The sequence below is a fragment of the Lissotriton vulgaris genome, chromosome 3_1 (assembly GCF_964263255.1).
Source record: "Lissotriton vulgaris chromosome 3_1, aLisVul1.2, whole genome shotgun sequence".
In the NCBI taxonomy this organism is placed as follows: Eukaryota; Metazoa; Chordata; class Amphibia; order Caudata; family Salamandridae; genus Lissotriton; species Lissotriton vulgaris.
Genome location: NC_141689.1, coordinates 175269200 through 175284013, shown reverse-complemented (window position 1 = coordinate 175284013; position 14814 = coordinate 175269200).

The following is a 14814-nucleotide window of genomic DNA, read 5'->3' as shown; positions in this document are numbered from 1 at the left end:
TGTTGGTGTGGCTGAAGGTGCAGTTGCAGTTCTGGCAGGCAAAGGGTCCAAGGGTCCACTTCAGTGACGCCAGATGGCAGGCGTCGTAGGGTCCAGGGTTGAGGGTGAGGAGGGTGCTCGCATCGTAGCAGTGAAGTGTCTGAGAAGCAGGGGTTGTGGCGCTGGGCACCATCCATTCGTGGACAGATGCAGACGGGCTTGCCTTTGGCGCACCAGTGGCATGGCCGCCATTAAGTAGTGCTGTTGGGTGGGGGTTGGGCAGCTGGGAGGTGGGAAACTTGGAAGCGGGAATGGACACTGGAGGGGTGGGGGTGCAGGGATCGAAGGGGCGATGAGGGAGAGGACTGGGAAGTAGGAAGAAAAAATAATAAAAAGAAAAGTCAAAGGAAGAGGCAGAAAAGCAAAAGAGAAAAGCAGAAAGAGCGACAGAAACAGAAGAAAGAGCGATAGAAGGGAAGTCAAGCAGCAGCCAAATAATCTGCCCCACTCCAATCCTAAATAATCCTCCTGACTCCAATCAAATCCACCTCAACCATTTCAATCTATTCCCCTCAAATTCATTCCACCCAATCCAATCCAATCTAATCCAGACCACTCCAATCCATCAAAATCCAATCAACCCCACTCCAATCCACCCCACCACAATCCAGTTCACACCAACCCAATCCACCTCAATCAAATCCACCCAATGCAACCGTCTCACTGCAATCCAATCTACTCCACTCCAATGCACCCCATCCCACTTCATTACAATCCATACCACTCCATTCAACCCTAATCCATTCCACCCCACCCCATTCCAGTCCCCTTCACTGTAATCCATCCCACACCATTTTAATCCACCCCACTCCAGTCTAATCCCCGCATCCAGTCCATCCCACTCCAATTCAACCCACCCCACCCCACTGTAGTCCAATCCACCCCACTCTACCCAAATCCAACCCACCACACCCCAATTCAATGCACCCCACTCAATCCATTCAGCCCACCTAACTCCAATCCACCCCACTCCAAGCCAATCCACCCCAGTCCAGTCCATCCCACCCCACTCCAATCCAATCCAACCCACCCCACTCCAGTTCACCCATTCCAGTCCATGTCACCCCCTTCTCTCCACTCTCATTCACCCCACTCCAAACCAACATATTCTAATCCAATCCACCCCATCCAAATCCAATCCACCCCACCCCAAACCAATATAATCTACCCCACTACAATCCACCCTACTTCAATTCAATACACCCCATCGAGTCCACCCATTTAATCCACCCCTTTTGCACACTCTAATTCACCCCACTCCAAACCCCCCAACCCTCATCCAATCTACCCGCCCCAATCCAATCCACCCCACCCCAAACCAATATAAACCACCCCACTCCAACCCATCGTAATCCAATCCACTTCACCCCATTTCAGTCAAGCCCACTACAGTCCAATCCACCCCACCCAGTGCTCCCATTTTTACCCACCCCACTCCACTCCACTCCACTCAATCAATCCAACCCACTGTACTAAAATCCAATCCACTCCACTATCTCAATCCACTCCAACCCACCCCACCCTTTTCCACCCCACCCATTCCACTCTATGTCATACCACTCTACGCCACTCCACTCCATTCTACGAAACTGCACCCTATGACATTGCACTCTACGACACTCTGCTACTGAACCACTGAACTGTAGTTCAGTTCTACTCAACTCTACATCACTCTACCCCCACCTACTCCACTCTACGACACTCTACTCCAACAAATCCATTCTATGACACTCTACTCCTCCCACTTCACTCTAGGACACTCCACATCACTAACTTTCAGACATGCTGAACAGCAGTCACACTGATGTATAACATGGCAAAATCAAATTTTCAAAGCCAATAGCTCCTGTATAGGTGCGACCTATTGGCTTTGCTAATGCTTGCTCTAGTATGCAAGCAATAAAGTACATTTTTTCTTTCATTCAGTGCTTTCATAATTATTACTTATATAGACTTTCAACTATTATATTGCTAATTTTAGCATTGCTAATTTGAGCTCTGCTGTTTATATCTATCTATCTATCTATCTATCTATCTATCTATCTATCTATCTATCTATCTATCTATCTATCTATCTATCTACCTATGCAGCTCTAATTGTCCGTCTTTCCACCACTCTCTGTCTATCCAACACTATCTATCTATCTATCTATCTATCTATCTATCTATCTATCTATCTATCTATCTATCTATCTATCTATCTATCTATCTATCTATCTATCTATCTATCTATCTATCTATCTATCTATCTATCTATCTATCTCTCTATCAATTTACCTATGCAGCTCCAATTGTCCGTCTTTCCACCGCTCTCTGTCTATCCAACTCTATCTATCTATCTATCTATCTATCTATCTATCTATCTATCTATCTATCTATCTATCTATCTATCTATCTATCTATCTATCTATCTATCTATCTATCTATCTATCTATCTATCTATCTATCTATCTAACACTCTCTATCTAGGTGGCATACTTCGTCTTAGGGGGTCTCTCCTTGGTTCTCCTATGATTTAGGCTACGTTTTGGGAGAAGGTCTCATTCACCACTAAGCACCAGATGTACGACCTACCAATTTACGAGTCGCAAATTGCGTCGCATTTGCGACACACAAATTGGGATGCACAACAGTGCCTGAGACACTGTTTGCAATTCCCAATAGGGTCACAAATTGCATGCCTCATGCATATAATGAGGCTGTCACAATTTGCCACTCCATTGGGAATAGCTGGCACTGCCAGGGATGGGAGCCTGATGGGGTCAGTAGAATACCATGTCTGGGACTGCTTTTAAATAAAGCGTTTTTTTTTAATGCAGCCCATTTTCCTTAAAGGAAAACGGGATACATTTAAAAAATAAAAATGAAACTTTTTAGTTTCATTTTTTAAGGGCAGGCAGTGGTCCCTGGCACCACTGCCTGCCCTTAAAAAATATTTTGAGAGCCACTCCCAAAGGGCAAGGGGTCCCCTGGGGATCCCTTCCTGTTTGCAAGTGGTTTACCATACTTCTGTGAAGGGTGTTAAACTACGACTGTTTTGTGACCGCAATTTCGGTCGCAAAAAAGTCATACATAGCTGCAGGAGTCACTATTAGAAAAGGACGCCCTTGGAGCACCCCTTCTTAGTAGCGAGTCGCTAACCCTATTTTGAGAAACGCATATTCATTTGCGACTCGCAAAATAGGATTAGTACATGAGCCACACATTTTTTGCGGTCACATATGGGTCCAAAATCCATTTGCGCCTGCAACAAACGTTAGTACATCTGGCCCTAAACCTCAGCCACCAAAAAAGGATGGTTTGAATACCAGCCTCATCCAATGAAGTGTAGGAAAATCTGTTACATTTAGAGTCCACATATAGGACGTGCAGGGATTTGTCACCATATTGTGGATTGATATGAAATAGAATGGGCCTCTTAGGGTCTATAAATTTACCATGGAAATGCCATCAATGCTCTTTATGAGTGGTGGAGTTTCCGCCAGCAAATATGAGCCCTGGAAATGTATTCACTATGCAGGCGGATCCTGTCAGCGTCTCCATATCTCATCTTTAATATGCTGAGTAGGTTCAGCATTCAGCCACTGAAGGTCACTTTACTCACCTATTTGTGAAATTTTGCTATCCACTGCTCGGTAAAATATCCTGCAAGAAGCTCAGTGAGACAAGGTTGGAGATCATTCACTTAACATCAAGAAGCTGACCCACTACCAGCTTTGATACTGAACAGGGGCGGCTCCTCCATTAGGGCGGAGGAGCATCGCCTCACTGCTTTCTCGCAGTGCGAGAAGCGAAACATAAAATGGTAATACCACCAGGGGGTCAACCAAGCCAGTCATGCACACACTCCCTTTTCTCTATGTAGGCTGCATGCAGTCTACATAGAGAAAATGGGTCCCCATAGGTGCCCAGCTGGGCACCCTCCCCAACAATCACAACGCTGCAGTTGCAGCGTTGTGATTGGCTTAGGGGAGGGGGAGTGGCTGCTTGCTTCCTGATCCTTACCACAGGACCCATACAGGAGCTGCTACGGCGCGGGACCCAGGAAGATACGTTTATTTAAAAAACAAAATTATTAAGCACCTCCCCCAGTCTCCCCGCATGAACCCCCCACCCTAGAGTCATGCCGGCCGCAACTGCATACATACCACATGGGATTATTTATAAAGAGCGAGTTTATGTGAGTTCATGGAGTCTGTGAATACCATGTGTGCATCCCATGACATTTGTAGGAGCCCCGACAACACTGGCAGTGGGAGTATATTGCAACCTAGTTCACATTGGGTCTGTCTGGATGTGGTACTTCTGAGGAAACAAAGTCTCGATGCATCTAAAGGCTGTAAAGTAAACCGTTTTTGGTATTAATTGCCCTTTGCTGATATGGGAAATTAATAACTCGGGCGTGTTGTTTAATTTCTGCATTTCTTTTCATAATGGGTATTCTTTGGATGACGGAATACTGAGGAGGGCAATATTTACCCTATGTGATGCCTGGACGTCTGAGGGGGAGGGGCACTGATGGGGCTGTCTACTGCAGATGATTCTTGTTATATTACTTCACCGCATCGTACAATGATTACAAACAATGGCTTGATTGTGGATTCAGTAACCGCATAACTACGGAGTACCTGGCGGGGCTTGTTTCCAAAAGGACAAAGTTGCTTATATATCGTACATGTTTATAACAGTGGTCGAAGTGGGCGGGATTAAAAAAACATACCAGGATTGCCGGAACGGTCGGTCTATATTAAAATGATAGCTTAATAATTTAGCCATGTCCCCTGTATGGTGCATATTACCAACAACTAGCGATAATTATCGCTATGTTGGTTTAGCGGCAATATTTTTATTGCCGAGCTGCGGCGATTTTTATCGCTTAGGAACCTTGCTATTATCAAGGTTTATCTCCTAAGCGATAAAAATCGGCCGAAATGCATGAATATCGCTGAAAATTCAGCGATATTCATGCATTACCAAGCTAATGCTCTTAGCCATGTAATCCACCTACCATTGGATAACATGGCTAAGAACTGCTCAGGGGCAGGTGTTAGCTTTTGGAGATATTCGCACTTAACGCGAATATCTCCAAAAGTTGGTAATAGGAGATAGCGATGTTAGCGACTGTTTCCAGTCGCTAACATCTTGGCACGCCCACTTTGCATGTCATTAGTGATAAATATCACTGACATGCAAAGCGGGGCCCAAGATGGTCGCTATCTCCTACTAGCTGTCGCTAACTGGTGTTAGCGACAGCTAGGTAATAGGGAGATCATTTTATCTCCGCTTTCTTGGCTTTTAAAGCCAAAAAGCAGAGGTAAACCCCCTTGATAATATGCCCCTGAATTTGTTCAAAGCTGTTTTAATGTGTTCCAGGTTAAATATGAAGTAATGCTTGCACAGCTATACACAATTTCTCAAAAAGGCTCTAAGTTATTGAAGTTTACGTCAGTATACACTCCATAATAGGAGTTCGTTTTTTAAGTTCATAAACAAAAATCAAACGAGTTTGAAACCATTTAATGCTCAAGTGTTTTTGTTACAAAGAAATATGCCCTTAAATAAAGTAACTGGCAACCATATAAAGCGCTTTAAAGCCCTCTGGTCGTGTGTCTGCCGCGGTGAGCAGCTCATTGCCACGTGTAAACAGGGTGCAAATTCTTTAATGCAAGCATCACGGCCAACGGGGCGGTTGGGATTGAAAAGCCCAGACATCGGGAGGGGGGTGGGTGGGGGAGTGAAAGGCACACACAATGGGAGGGGGTTGGGTGGGGGAGTGAAAGGCAGACACAACCGGAGGGGGGTGGGTGGGGGAGTGAAAGGCAAAGACAATGGAGGGAGGGCAGGGGAGTGAAAGGCACGGACAACTGGAGGGGGACAGTGGGAGTGAAAGGCACGGACAACGGGAGGGAGGGGGATAGTAAAATGCATGGACAATGCACAGACAATGGGTGGGGGAATGAATGGTCCGGACAGCAGGAGGGGGGTGAAAAACATGGACAATGGGAGGGAGGGCGGGGCAGGGGAAAGAATGCAGCAAAGCACGTCCTGCGTGCAGTAGGAGAACTTCATTAACGAAAATAGTGCTCACAGTCTAAAATAACAACTACCGTGTAACAGTCAAAGTAAAGGGACTAGTCGCCATGGGAGGTGCCAAATGGAGATGAGGCGGTACTAAGGAGGGACTAACAAGCATATCGACTAATATGAAGCCAGCATTTAGGACCGACAACGACATACCACAATGGCAAGTATGGACATAGAGAGGGCAGAGCTTCTACTCTGTACCCCTCTACAAGAAGCCTCGCAGAGCAGCGCATGCACGCTGGCTCTAGGCTCGACCTAACCAGCATAACTGTGCAGCAAAATGACTATCTCTTAAAAACACATGAAGAGTTCCTTGTAATCTCAGTAGTTATTCTTCGACTATTAAAGTGTTAAGACTGTTATCTCTAATTGTTTATCTTCTTGCTGGAGATAGATTGGAGATTTGTTTGTTGGCAGTTTTGAGTTTTGACTCATCTAATGTAACGCACAGGGGTAATATGCCTGCTGCAAAGAAGCTGTACCATACAGATGGCAAAAATGTATTTAATGTTCCAACGTTCTAATTAAATAATGGGAAAGCTGTATCGGTAGTTTGTGGCTGTCATTTATTATTAATATTATATTTAAGCTTATAAAGCGCACAGCTACCCGGAGGTTTCCCGGCGCTAGAGACCAAAAGTGAGGGGGAAAGCAGATTGAAAGCTGAAGCGGCATTATTGGTTGAATAACCAGGTCTTGACTTCTCTACGAAATTTAAGATAACAGGGTTCCGTGCAAAGAGATAATGGAAGAGATTTCCAGAGGGATGGGGCCAGGACGGAGAAGGAGCGACCACCCATCCTGGCTCTCCTAACTCTAGGAACTTGAAACCTGTGCTGATTAGAAGATCGGAGGGTGCGGGCAGGGCTGTATCGATGCACTAAAGTACTAAGGTATGGTGGGGCCTGGCCTGTGTTTATCCTGTGCATGTAGCAGAGGGCCTTACATTTTGTGCTGCTTTCAATATGTAACCAGTGCAATTTACGAAGTGAGTTGGAAGTGGGGGATGTGTTAGGTAGTTTACAGAGCAGCCGAGCCGCCATGTTGAACTGCCTGTAGTTTACGGGTTACCTCTTTGCATGCCCCCAGGAGAAGAATATTGCCGTAGTCCAGTCTAGAAGTGATTAAGGCCTGGACTACATTTTTCTGGGTCTCCTGAGGGAGCATCCAGATGATCTTACGAAGCCACTTGATGATGGTGATGCAGGTGGAGGAGATTTTTACCACATGATGTTTCATGGAGAGTTGATCATCAAAAGTGAAGCCCAGATTACGAGCTGTTTTAGATGGAACGGGGAGCTTACCCATTTGTATGGGCCAATGTTGGGGGCCCCACAGAGTAGTGTTCTTGCCAAATAAGAGAAGCTCTGTTTTCCCCCCGTTCAGCTTAAGTTTGTTTTCGTGCATCCACTTTGCGATGTTACTAAGGCCGACACAGAGGGAAGAAGGGGTAGAATGGGAACCGGTTGAGAGAGAGTAGATGATCTGTGTATCATCAGGGTATGAGTAGATGGATAACCCTGCTTGTTCCGCAATGTAGGCCACAGAGCTGACATACAGATTGAAAAGTAAGGGGCTTAGGATGGAGCCCTGGGGAACACCATGCGCCGATTTATAGGTTTGAGAAACAGAGGATGGGGAGAAGACTTGGAAAGTACGGTCTGAAAGAAAACTAATGAGCCAGTTGAGGGCTGGGCCGGTGATGCCAGATGATCTAAGGGCATTGATGAGGATGGGGTGGGAGACCGTGTCAAAAGCGGCACTCAAGTTGAGTAAAATGAGTGCCAGGGTCTCCCCCTCATCCACTCGGCAACGAATAGTTTCTGAGACCCCCAACAGGGTGGATTCTGTTGAGAAGCCGGATCTGAAGCCAGACTGAGATGGATGGAGGATCTTATTGGATTCAACATGCCGGGTGAGTTGTGTGATAATGTGTTTTTCTAGTATTTTAGAGAAAACAGGGAGGAGAGAAATAGGGCGGAAATTAGATGGGTTATTGGAGTCAGCATTAGCCATTTTTAATAGTGGCTTCAACATGGCATGTTTCCAAGCGGAGGGGACCTTTGGTTCTCTGACGGAGGAATTAAGTAGATCCAGAATGATATTAAGAGAGGGGGTATCCAGAATTTTTAACATTTGAGGGGGAAGTGGATTCAGTGGAGAGCCAGATTTTATGTTATTGATGATGTTGATGAGTGTAGAGCTGTTGAGAAGGTTCCAAGTACTAATTTGCTGGGCGGGTGGAATATGGATTTCCTCTGAGTGTTTGGGTTCAGGAAAGATCACAGAAACAGGCCTGTTAGGGGGGCTATTCAGTTGCAGAAATGTAGGGAGCTTGCCTGCAGAAGCCTCAGGGACACATAGGGTAGCCGGATCAAGTAATTTTGGGGAAGGGGAGGGGGAAATCGGCTTATCAAAATCAACATAAATGGCGTCAATTTTGGAGATAAAAAATTCAGCCAGGGAATTGCATTGTGAGGCGTCTAGGCAGGGCGCTTTGGGCTGACATGCTGCTCCCGATAATTCTTGTACAGCCTTAAAGAGTGCCTTGTGGCGATTTTGTACCTCGAGTATGGTAGTATTGACATATTCTCTTTTGGCAGTTCTGCAGAGTATATGGTAGTTATTTAAGGCGGTCTTGTATATTTGCTTAGAGCCTGTATCGTAGTATATGCGCCACTCAAGGTTTTTACATAAGGTTTTTTCTTTTTTCAATGCATCTGTGAACCAGGGCGCGGGGGTGATGCTGGTTGTGCTTTTTCTTTTGCTGGGGTAGACATACATTAACAGCTTCAGTTAGCCAGGTGTTAACTAGGGACTCCGCTTTAATGTTGGTGACTTCATTAAGGGGTATGGTATTCTCAAGATAAGCGTTAAGTTTATAGGGTCCAGATTATTCCATTTTCTGAAAGGTCTAAGTTCAGTGAGGGTCGAGGGAAGGTTGGACAGACAGCTAGTAGTGACAGAAAAAGTCACCAAGTAGGGGTCTGACCATAGGATGGGTAGAGATGGGCTGCACACAATGTATTCAAGATTGGAGAGGATGGGATCAAGAAGATTCCCAGCTTTGTGGGTGGGGCCAGAATTGTGTAAAATGATATTAAGAGCTACTAGGTCCTGAAGAAGATTGGAGGTAATCGAGCAAGATGGGTCTTCAAAGTGCAAATTTAGGTCACCGATGATCGTGAAATTCGTGGAGTCCTGAAGTAGAGGGGCAATAAGCTCGGGAAAGGCAGTGGCCCACGAGCTGGCAGAGCCAGGCGAGCGATAGATGAGCATCCCAGAAAAGGTCAAATTAGGGGATAGCAGAAGTTTAAAATATCCTGCTTCACTGTTCGGTATGTCAAAGTCCTCCCATTTACAAGAATATAGTCTGTTGAAAATTATGGTGATGCCGCTACCCTCTTTCCCCACTCTGTTTTTTCCTATATACGTGTAGTTGTCAGGGAGGGTGGATGCAATGTCAGGGCCAAAGTGATCTTTGAGCCATGTTTCAGTAGGAAATAGAGCCGTTGGTTGAATAGAAATAAGAAGATCAAAGATGTTTCTCTTGTGTTTCCCTAGAGACCTACAATTTAGGCTAATAAACGAAAACACTTGTGGGGGCTTTGTGTGTGTAGGCCGAAGTTGAGAGGGAGGGAAATTACAGGTCGCTATATTTGTTAAAGAGGGGAGGGAGGAAAGGGAAAGGTTGCAATTAGAGCAGGTGATGGGGGCCAGATGACAATTCAGGGGCAGACTGTGTGAACAGTGTGCTGGTCGGAAACTAAGGAGGACATCTCTAGAGTAGGTGATAGAAGAATCAAGAGATGAAATATCAGGGGGCATGGCCCCTGGTCCCGGCCCGTCGCGGACGGGCGCAGACGGGCATGTCTTAGGCGCGCCTTCGGCGCGCAAACGGCATGCCTGCTGCGCTCGTCCGCTGCGCGTTCTGAAGATACACATTTTTGTATGTTCGGGAGGACGGCTAGGTGGGGCATGGCCTCGAAGAGGGGCATGGCCTGCGGGCTCGCCGGTGATGGCGGCGGGGTGTTTGGCTTGGATAGTAATCCCGTGTCAGCGCTAAATCCGCTGCACGGTGCAAGACAGGAGCGTGGTATTGTCCCGAACAAGGTACAGAGAGGAGATCAGGTAGGTTATAAAACAACACACTTAATTTTTAAAAAATTAATAAATGAACGTACTCCCGGCTTTCCGCCTTAGGAGAATGGTATCTGAACGGCGCTAGTAGTCAGCGTCGTTTAAATAGTATGCGTGGGGGTGTGGACTCGGAGAGGGGCGTGGCCTGCGGGCTCACCGGTGATGGCGGCGGGGTGTTTGGCTTGGATAGTAATCCCGTGTCAGCGCTAAATCTGCTGCATGGTGTAAGACAGGAGCGTGGTATTGCCCCGAACGAGGTACAGAGAGGAGATCAGGTAGGTTATAAAACAACACACTCAATTTTTAAAAAAATCAATAAATGAACGTACTCCCAGCTTTCCACCTCAGGAGGATGGTATCTGAACGGCGCTAGTAGTCAGCGTCGTTTAAATAGTATGGGCGGGGGGCGTGGCCTCGAAGAGGGGCGTGGCCTGCGGGCTCGCCGGTGATGGCGGCGGGGTTTTTGGCTTGGATAGTAATCCCGTGTCAGTGCTAAATCCGCTGCATGGTGCAAGACAGGAGCGTGGTATTTCCCCGAACGAGGTACAGAGAGGAGATCAGGTAGGTTATAAAACAACATACTCAATTTTAAAAAAATCAATAAATGAACGTACTCCCGGCTTTCCGCCTCAGGAGAATGGTATTGTTGATTAAACCCATATTTTAGAGGGACTTCTAAAAATAAATTCGTTTCTGTGAAATACTTAAAACATTTAGAAACGTCATATTATTTAATGCATAAAGATAAATAAACAATTGCCCGATACTTCTCAGTTTTTGCTACAAAAATGTTATGCTCCAACCTGAATCAGAATCAATAGCTGAACTGCAGGTTAGTTTGGTGAACGATTAGTGCCTTTGCATATGAGAGATGACTGGTAGAAATTGGGATAGAATTATGGCTTCTCTGCCAAAACGATTTTTGCCCAGTAAAGCATAGGCAGGAAATGTACAGGAAAGTCAAAAAGGCAAGTGGTCCTGTGTGAGGATCCTTAGGAATAACAGTAATGTGCATACCTCAGAGGTTTACCCAGAGGCCTTCTTTTGGAGATAAGTCATGCAGGAAGCCTTGTACCGAACAGCTCATGTGTATCATTCATGCAGGACCCCAATTCAAAGGGTATTCATAAAGAATCTGTGTCTTACTCTAACAGTGATCCATGATGTTTATATCAAATAAGCATACATATCTCATATCTACAATAGTGCTTTGAAAAAGGCTTTACAGTAACTTGACTGGACTGGCTGTACCAGGCATCAGATGTTTCCCAGGGCATCCAGAAGGGTGGGAGGTCGGTTCAGTTAGTGGGCCGGTTTTGTAGCAGTACAGGAGTTTTAAAAAAAACACTGCAAGGTTCCTTGTATATGCAGCAGGTTCCGGGCAACAATAAAAGCGCCAAGATAACTCTGGTGATCAATGTACCTAAAGAGAGAGATGGGATGGAGTTTTTTCTAATGGCGATTTTGACGAATCTAAGGTAGTGCAGAAATGTTAATACGCATGATGGAGAGAACATGTACCATGCATATTAAAGAACAATAATTTATGTGCATAGCTCAGTGGGTTACTGGTTTTTGTTCACTTCCCGAATGAAAATATAATTTTGCCTTTTACTGTCAAGATCTCTTTCAAAGTTTTTTGTGAGTAGAAGAGTTAGCCAAGTCGGACAGTTCAAAAGGTATCCTTTGCAGGACACTTGAATATATAACGCCTATGTTTGAGCACATAGCTGGATGACATGAATGGGGAGGAGTCCTGCAGGGTTTCTGTGAGTCAGATCAGATTAACCTGAAAAGTCCCTTTCTTTTCTGAGGCCTGCTTAACCCCTTCCTTGCTGTCCAGGAATGCAACAAAGGCACACCTGTGTACAGGAGGAGCCTTGTATTTATGTCCTCAAAGTTTGAGACTAAAAATACTCATTGATTTCTGAACAATGAGTGTAAAAGCGTCAAGGTAACATGTCGGTCCTGCTTATATTTTGCAGACTTTGCATAATCTTGCATTCCCTATGAGTGTTTGCTTTATCCAGAATGTTATTTTTTTAAGCAGTGCATAATTTGAATTGAGTTACATCAAGATGTTTATAATGGGGCAGAATTGGTTTGTAGCTGAAGACCGTGCAAGTTTCTCTCAGTGGGACAGAAAGGTGTTCGGGGGGATAGGATGTGGCACAATGGCCAGTGCTACCAGATTTGGAACTGGAGAACCTGGTTCAGATTTCATGACCAGTCCACTAGACCACTCTCCTGCGGAAGCACATTCCCCTACTAGACCTTAGGAGGCCCAGCTAGACCTTAGAAGCCCTGGTATCTTAGCACCTTGAAGGCTTGTCCACCGCAATCCATACTGAGGTGCACCTCCAGTCTTGCAGGCAGGCCTAAAAAGCAGCACACCCTCGAGCAGCAGTGAATTTGTCACTGAGGTCATAGGACCCTTGAGGCTAGTCTGCCTCACTCATTAGTGCCTCCATTGGCTTTGTTCCAGCAGTACTAATGCAACTCACCAGGGATTGGCAATGCGTGATTTTCATGCACAACGCAAAGCTCCTAGTCATAATTTAAAAGCCACACAAAGCTACTTTGCATGTCTTGAATGGCTTCATAAATATTAAGTAATACAACGTAGCGCAAAGTGCTACATTAGCTTACTGTGCGCAAAGGAGGTGTTGCAGTGGGTGTTGGGTGGGAGACTGGTTTTGTAACCGGGGACTGATTTTGCAGCAATGCTGCAAAATCAACCCCCTGTAACAAAACTAGCAGAACTGTGCAGCATAATGGCTCACTTTTAAAAACACATAAATCACTGCAGAGTTCCTTGTAAACCCAGTAGTTTTCCTGCAACAATAAAAGTTTCCACGCAACTTCCCCGGTTTCTGATGAATTCACAGATTTACAAGGACTTCTAAACTTGGGATTGCGTCAAAATCTTGCATCTCCTGAGAGGAGGCATAATGAGGAGAAATATTGTTATTTCTCCTCCTTTTTTTCTCTTTCAATGTGTGCTGCTGCATTTTGCAGCACACATAGACAGAGGAAAGAGCCTCTTAGGATTGTTTTTGTACAGGAAGGTGCATGCAACATATGCATCCTTGCACCATGGTGCAAGTATGCCTGCGTTGGCGCTAGGCTGCCACAATGGCATCAGCACATGGGAAAAGGACAGGAATGCACCATATTGGATAAATAAAGTGCATTCCTGCGCTTTCCCTATGATGCAGTGCACCGCAGCAAAGTAACTTGATGCGCTGCACTACGCCACCATTCCCATAAATATGCCCCTAAATTTGCAAACTTCACGGTCTCTCTGCTTCATGCACAAGCACTTTTAACATGTGCTGCCTGCTTTGAGGCCACTGCAATTATGCAGCAATGTAAGACAAAATTATGGTGCAATGTTGACTAAATCCTGCATCAAAAAAGGCTGCAGCATAATGTTGTAAATTTTTTGATACTTTATTATTTTGACATTTTCACACATACTAACAGTCTCTGCAAAGCTTTCACCCTATTTATAGCAGCTTAACAAACAAGTGCAGCACTGAGAACGTGACCAGTCAACCTTTGTAAAGGGCCCTGCAAATCACAGCAACACACGTCAAGTTATTGTGATCCATTTGAGCTACAAATTCTTTTTAGTTAAAACCATCAGATTATGCAGCAGATGGTGCATTATGTGGCAAACACAGGGGAGCTATAATTATGTGGAAAACATTTGCAAACTAGGATATGTTGCCATCCATGATTGAACTTCTCTCATGCAGTATCTGTTGGGTGCTATTTCTAGAGGCCTAAAGTGCTTGTGTAGAGATAAAGGACGAAGGTGTCTAATAGTGATTGCAGAGGATAGTAGTCTGAAGGGTAGAAAATAACTGATTGAGATAATCCTACCTATTTCTTACTCTACCACTGTTTGAGTCTGATAATTTCAGAATTGATGCATTTGCAATTCTCATTGCTAACTAACTTGAGTAGTAATTTCACAAACTACTAATAAAATAGTTGTATCTCATTCGTCTGATACGGCTAAAAGCATCTGCAAAACCACCAGATTTGGGTTATTTGAGAGTGCTATGCTTAGATACAATAACGGGAAACTAAGAGGCATCTAATGCTGGCTTCATGACATGTTGCGTGAAGCATGTAAAAGAGGTAGGAATATTTGCATTGACCGAGGGGCACAGAATGATGTAATCAACAGTTTTCCCAAACTCATGGGGTCTCCTATCATAGATTCTAAAGCCAAATTTTATGTTAAGAAATGGTTAGAAAAAGGGAGGAAAAGTGCTGATGAAAGAAACTTCATGGCTTGGCCTTATGATTCCACTTATATGCGTATTTGGGACATTCTGTGATTGAAAATGTATCCCACATTATAAATGTATTTTAATGTCAATAACTCGTATTAAACCTCAAATAAATGTGTTTCTATTGGTAGCATTAAATAACGTTATAAGCTGCAACTGATCAATGAAATGACAAACATACTAAAAATTAGGATGTTTTTCTCTTTCTAGCCACCCACTGAACCAATCCTCTGATTATTCCAAGCCC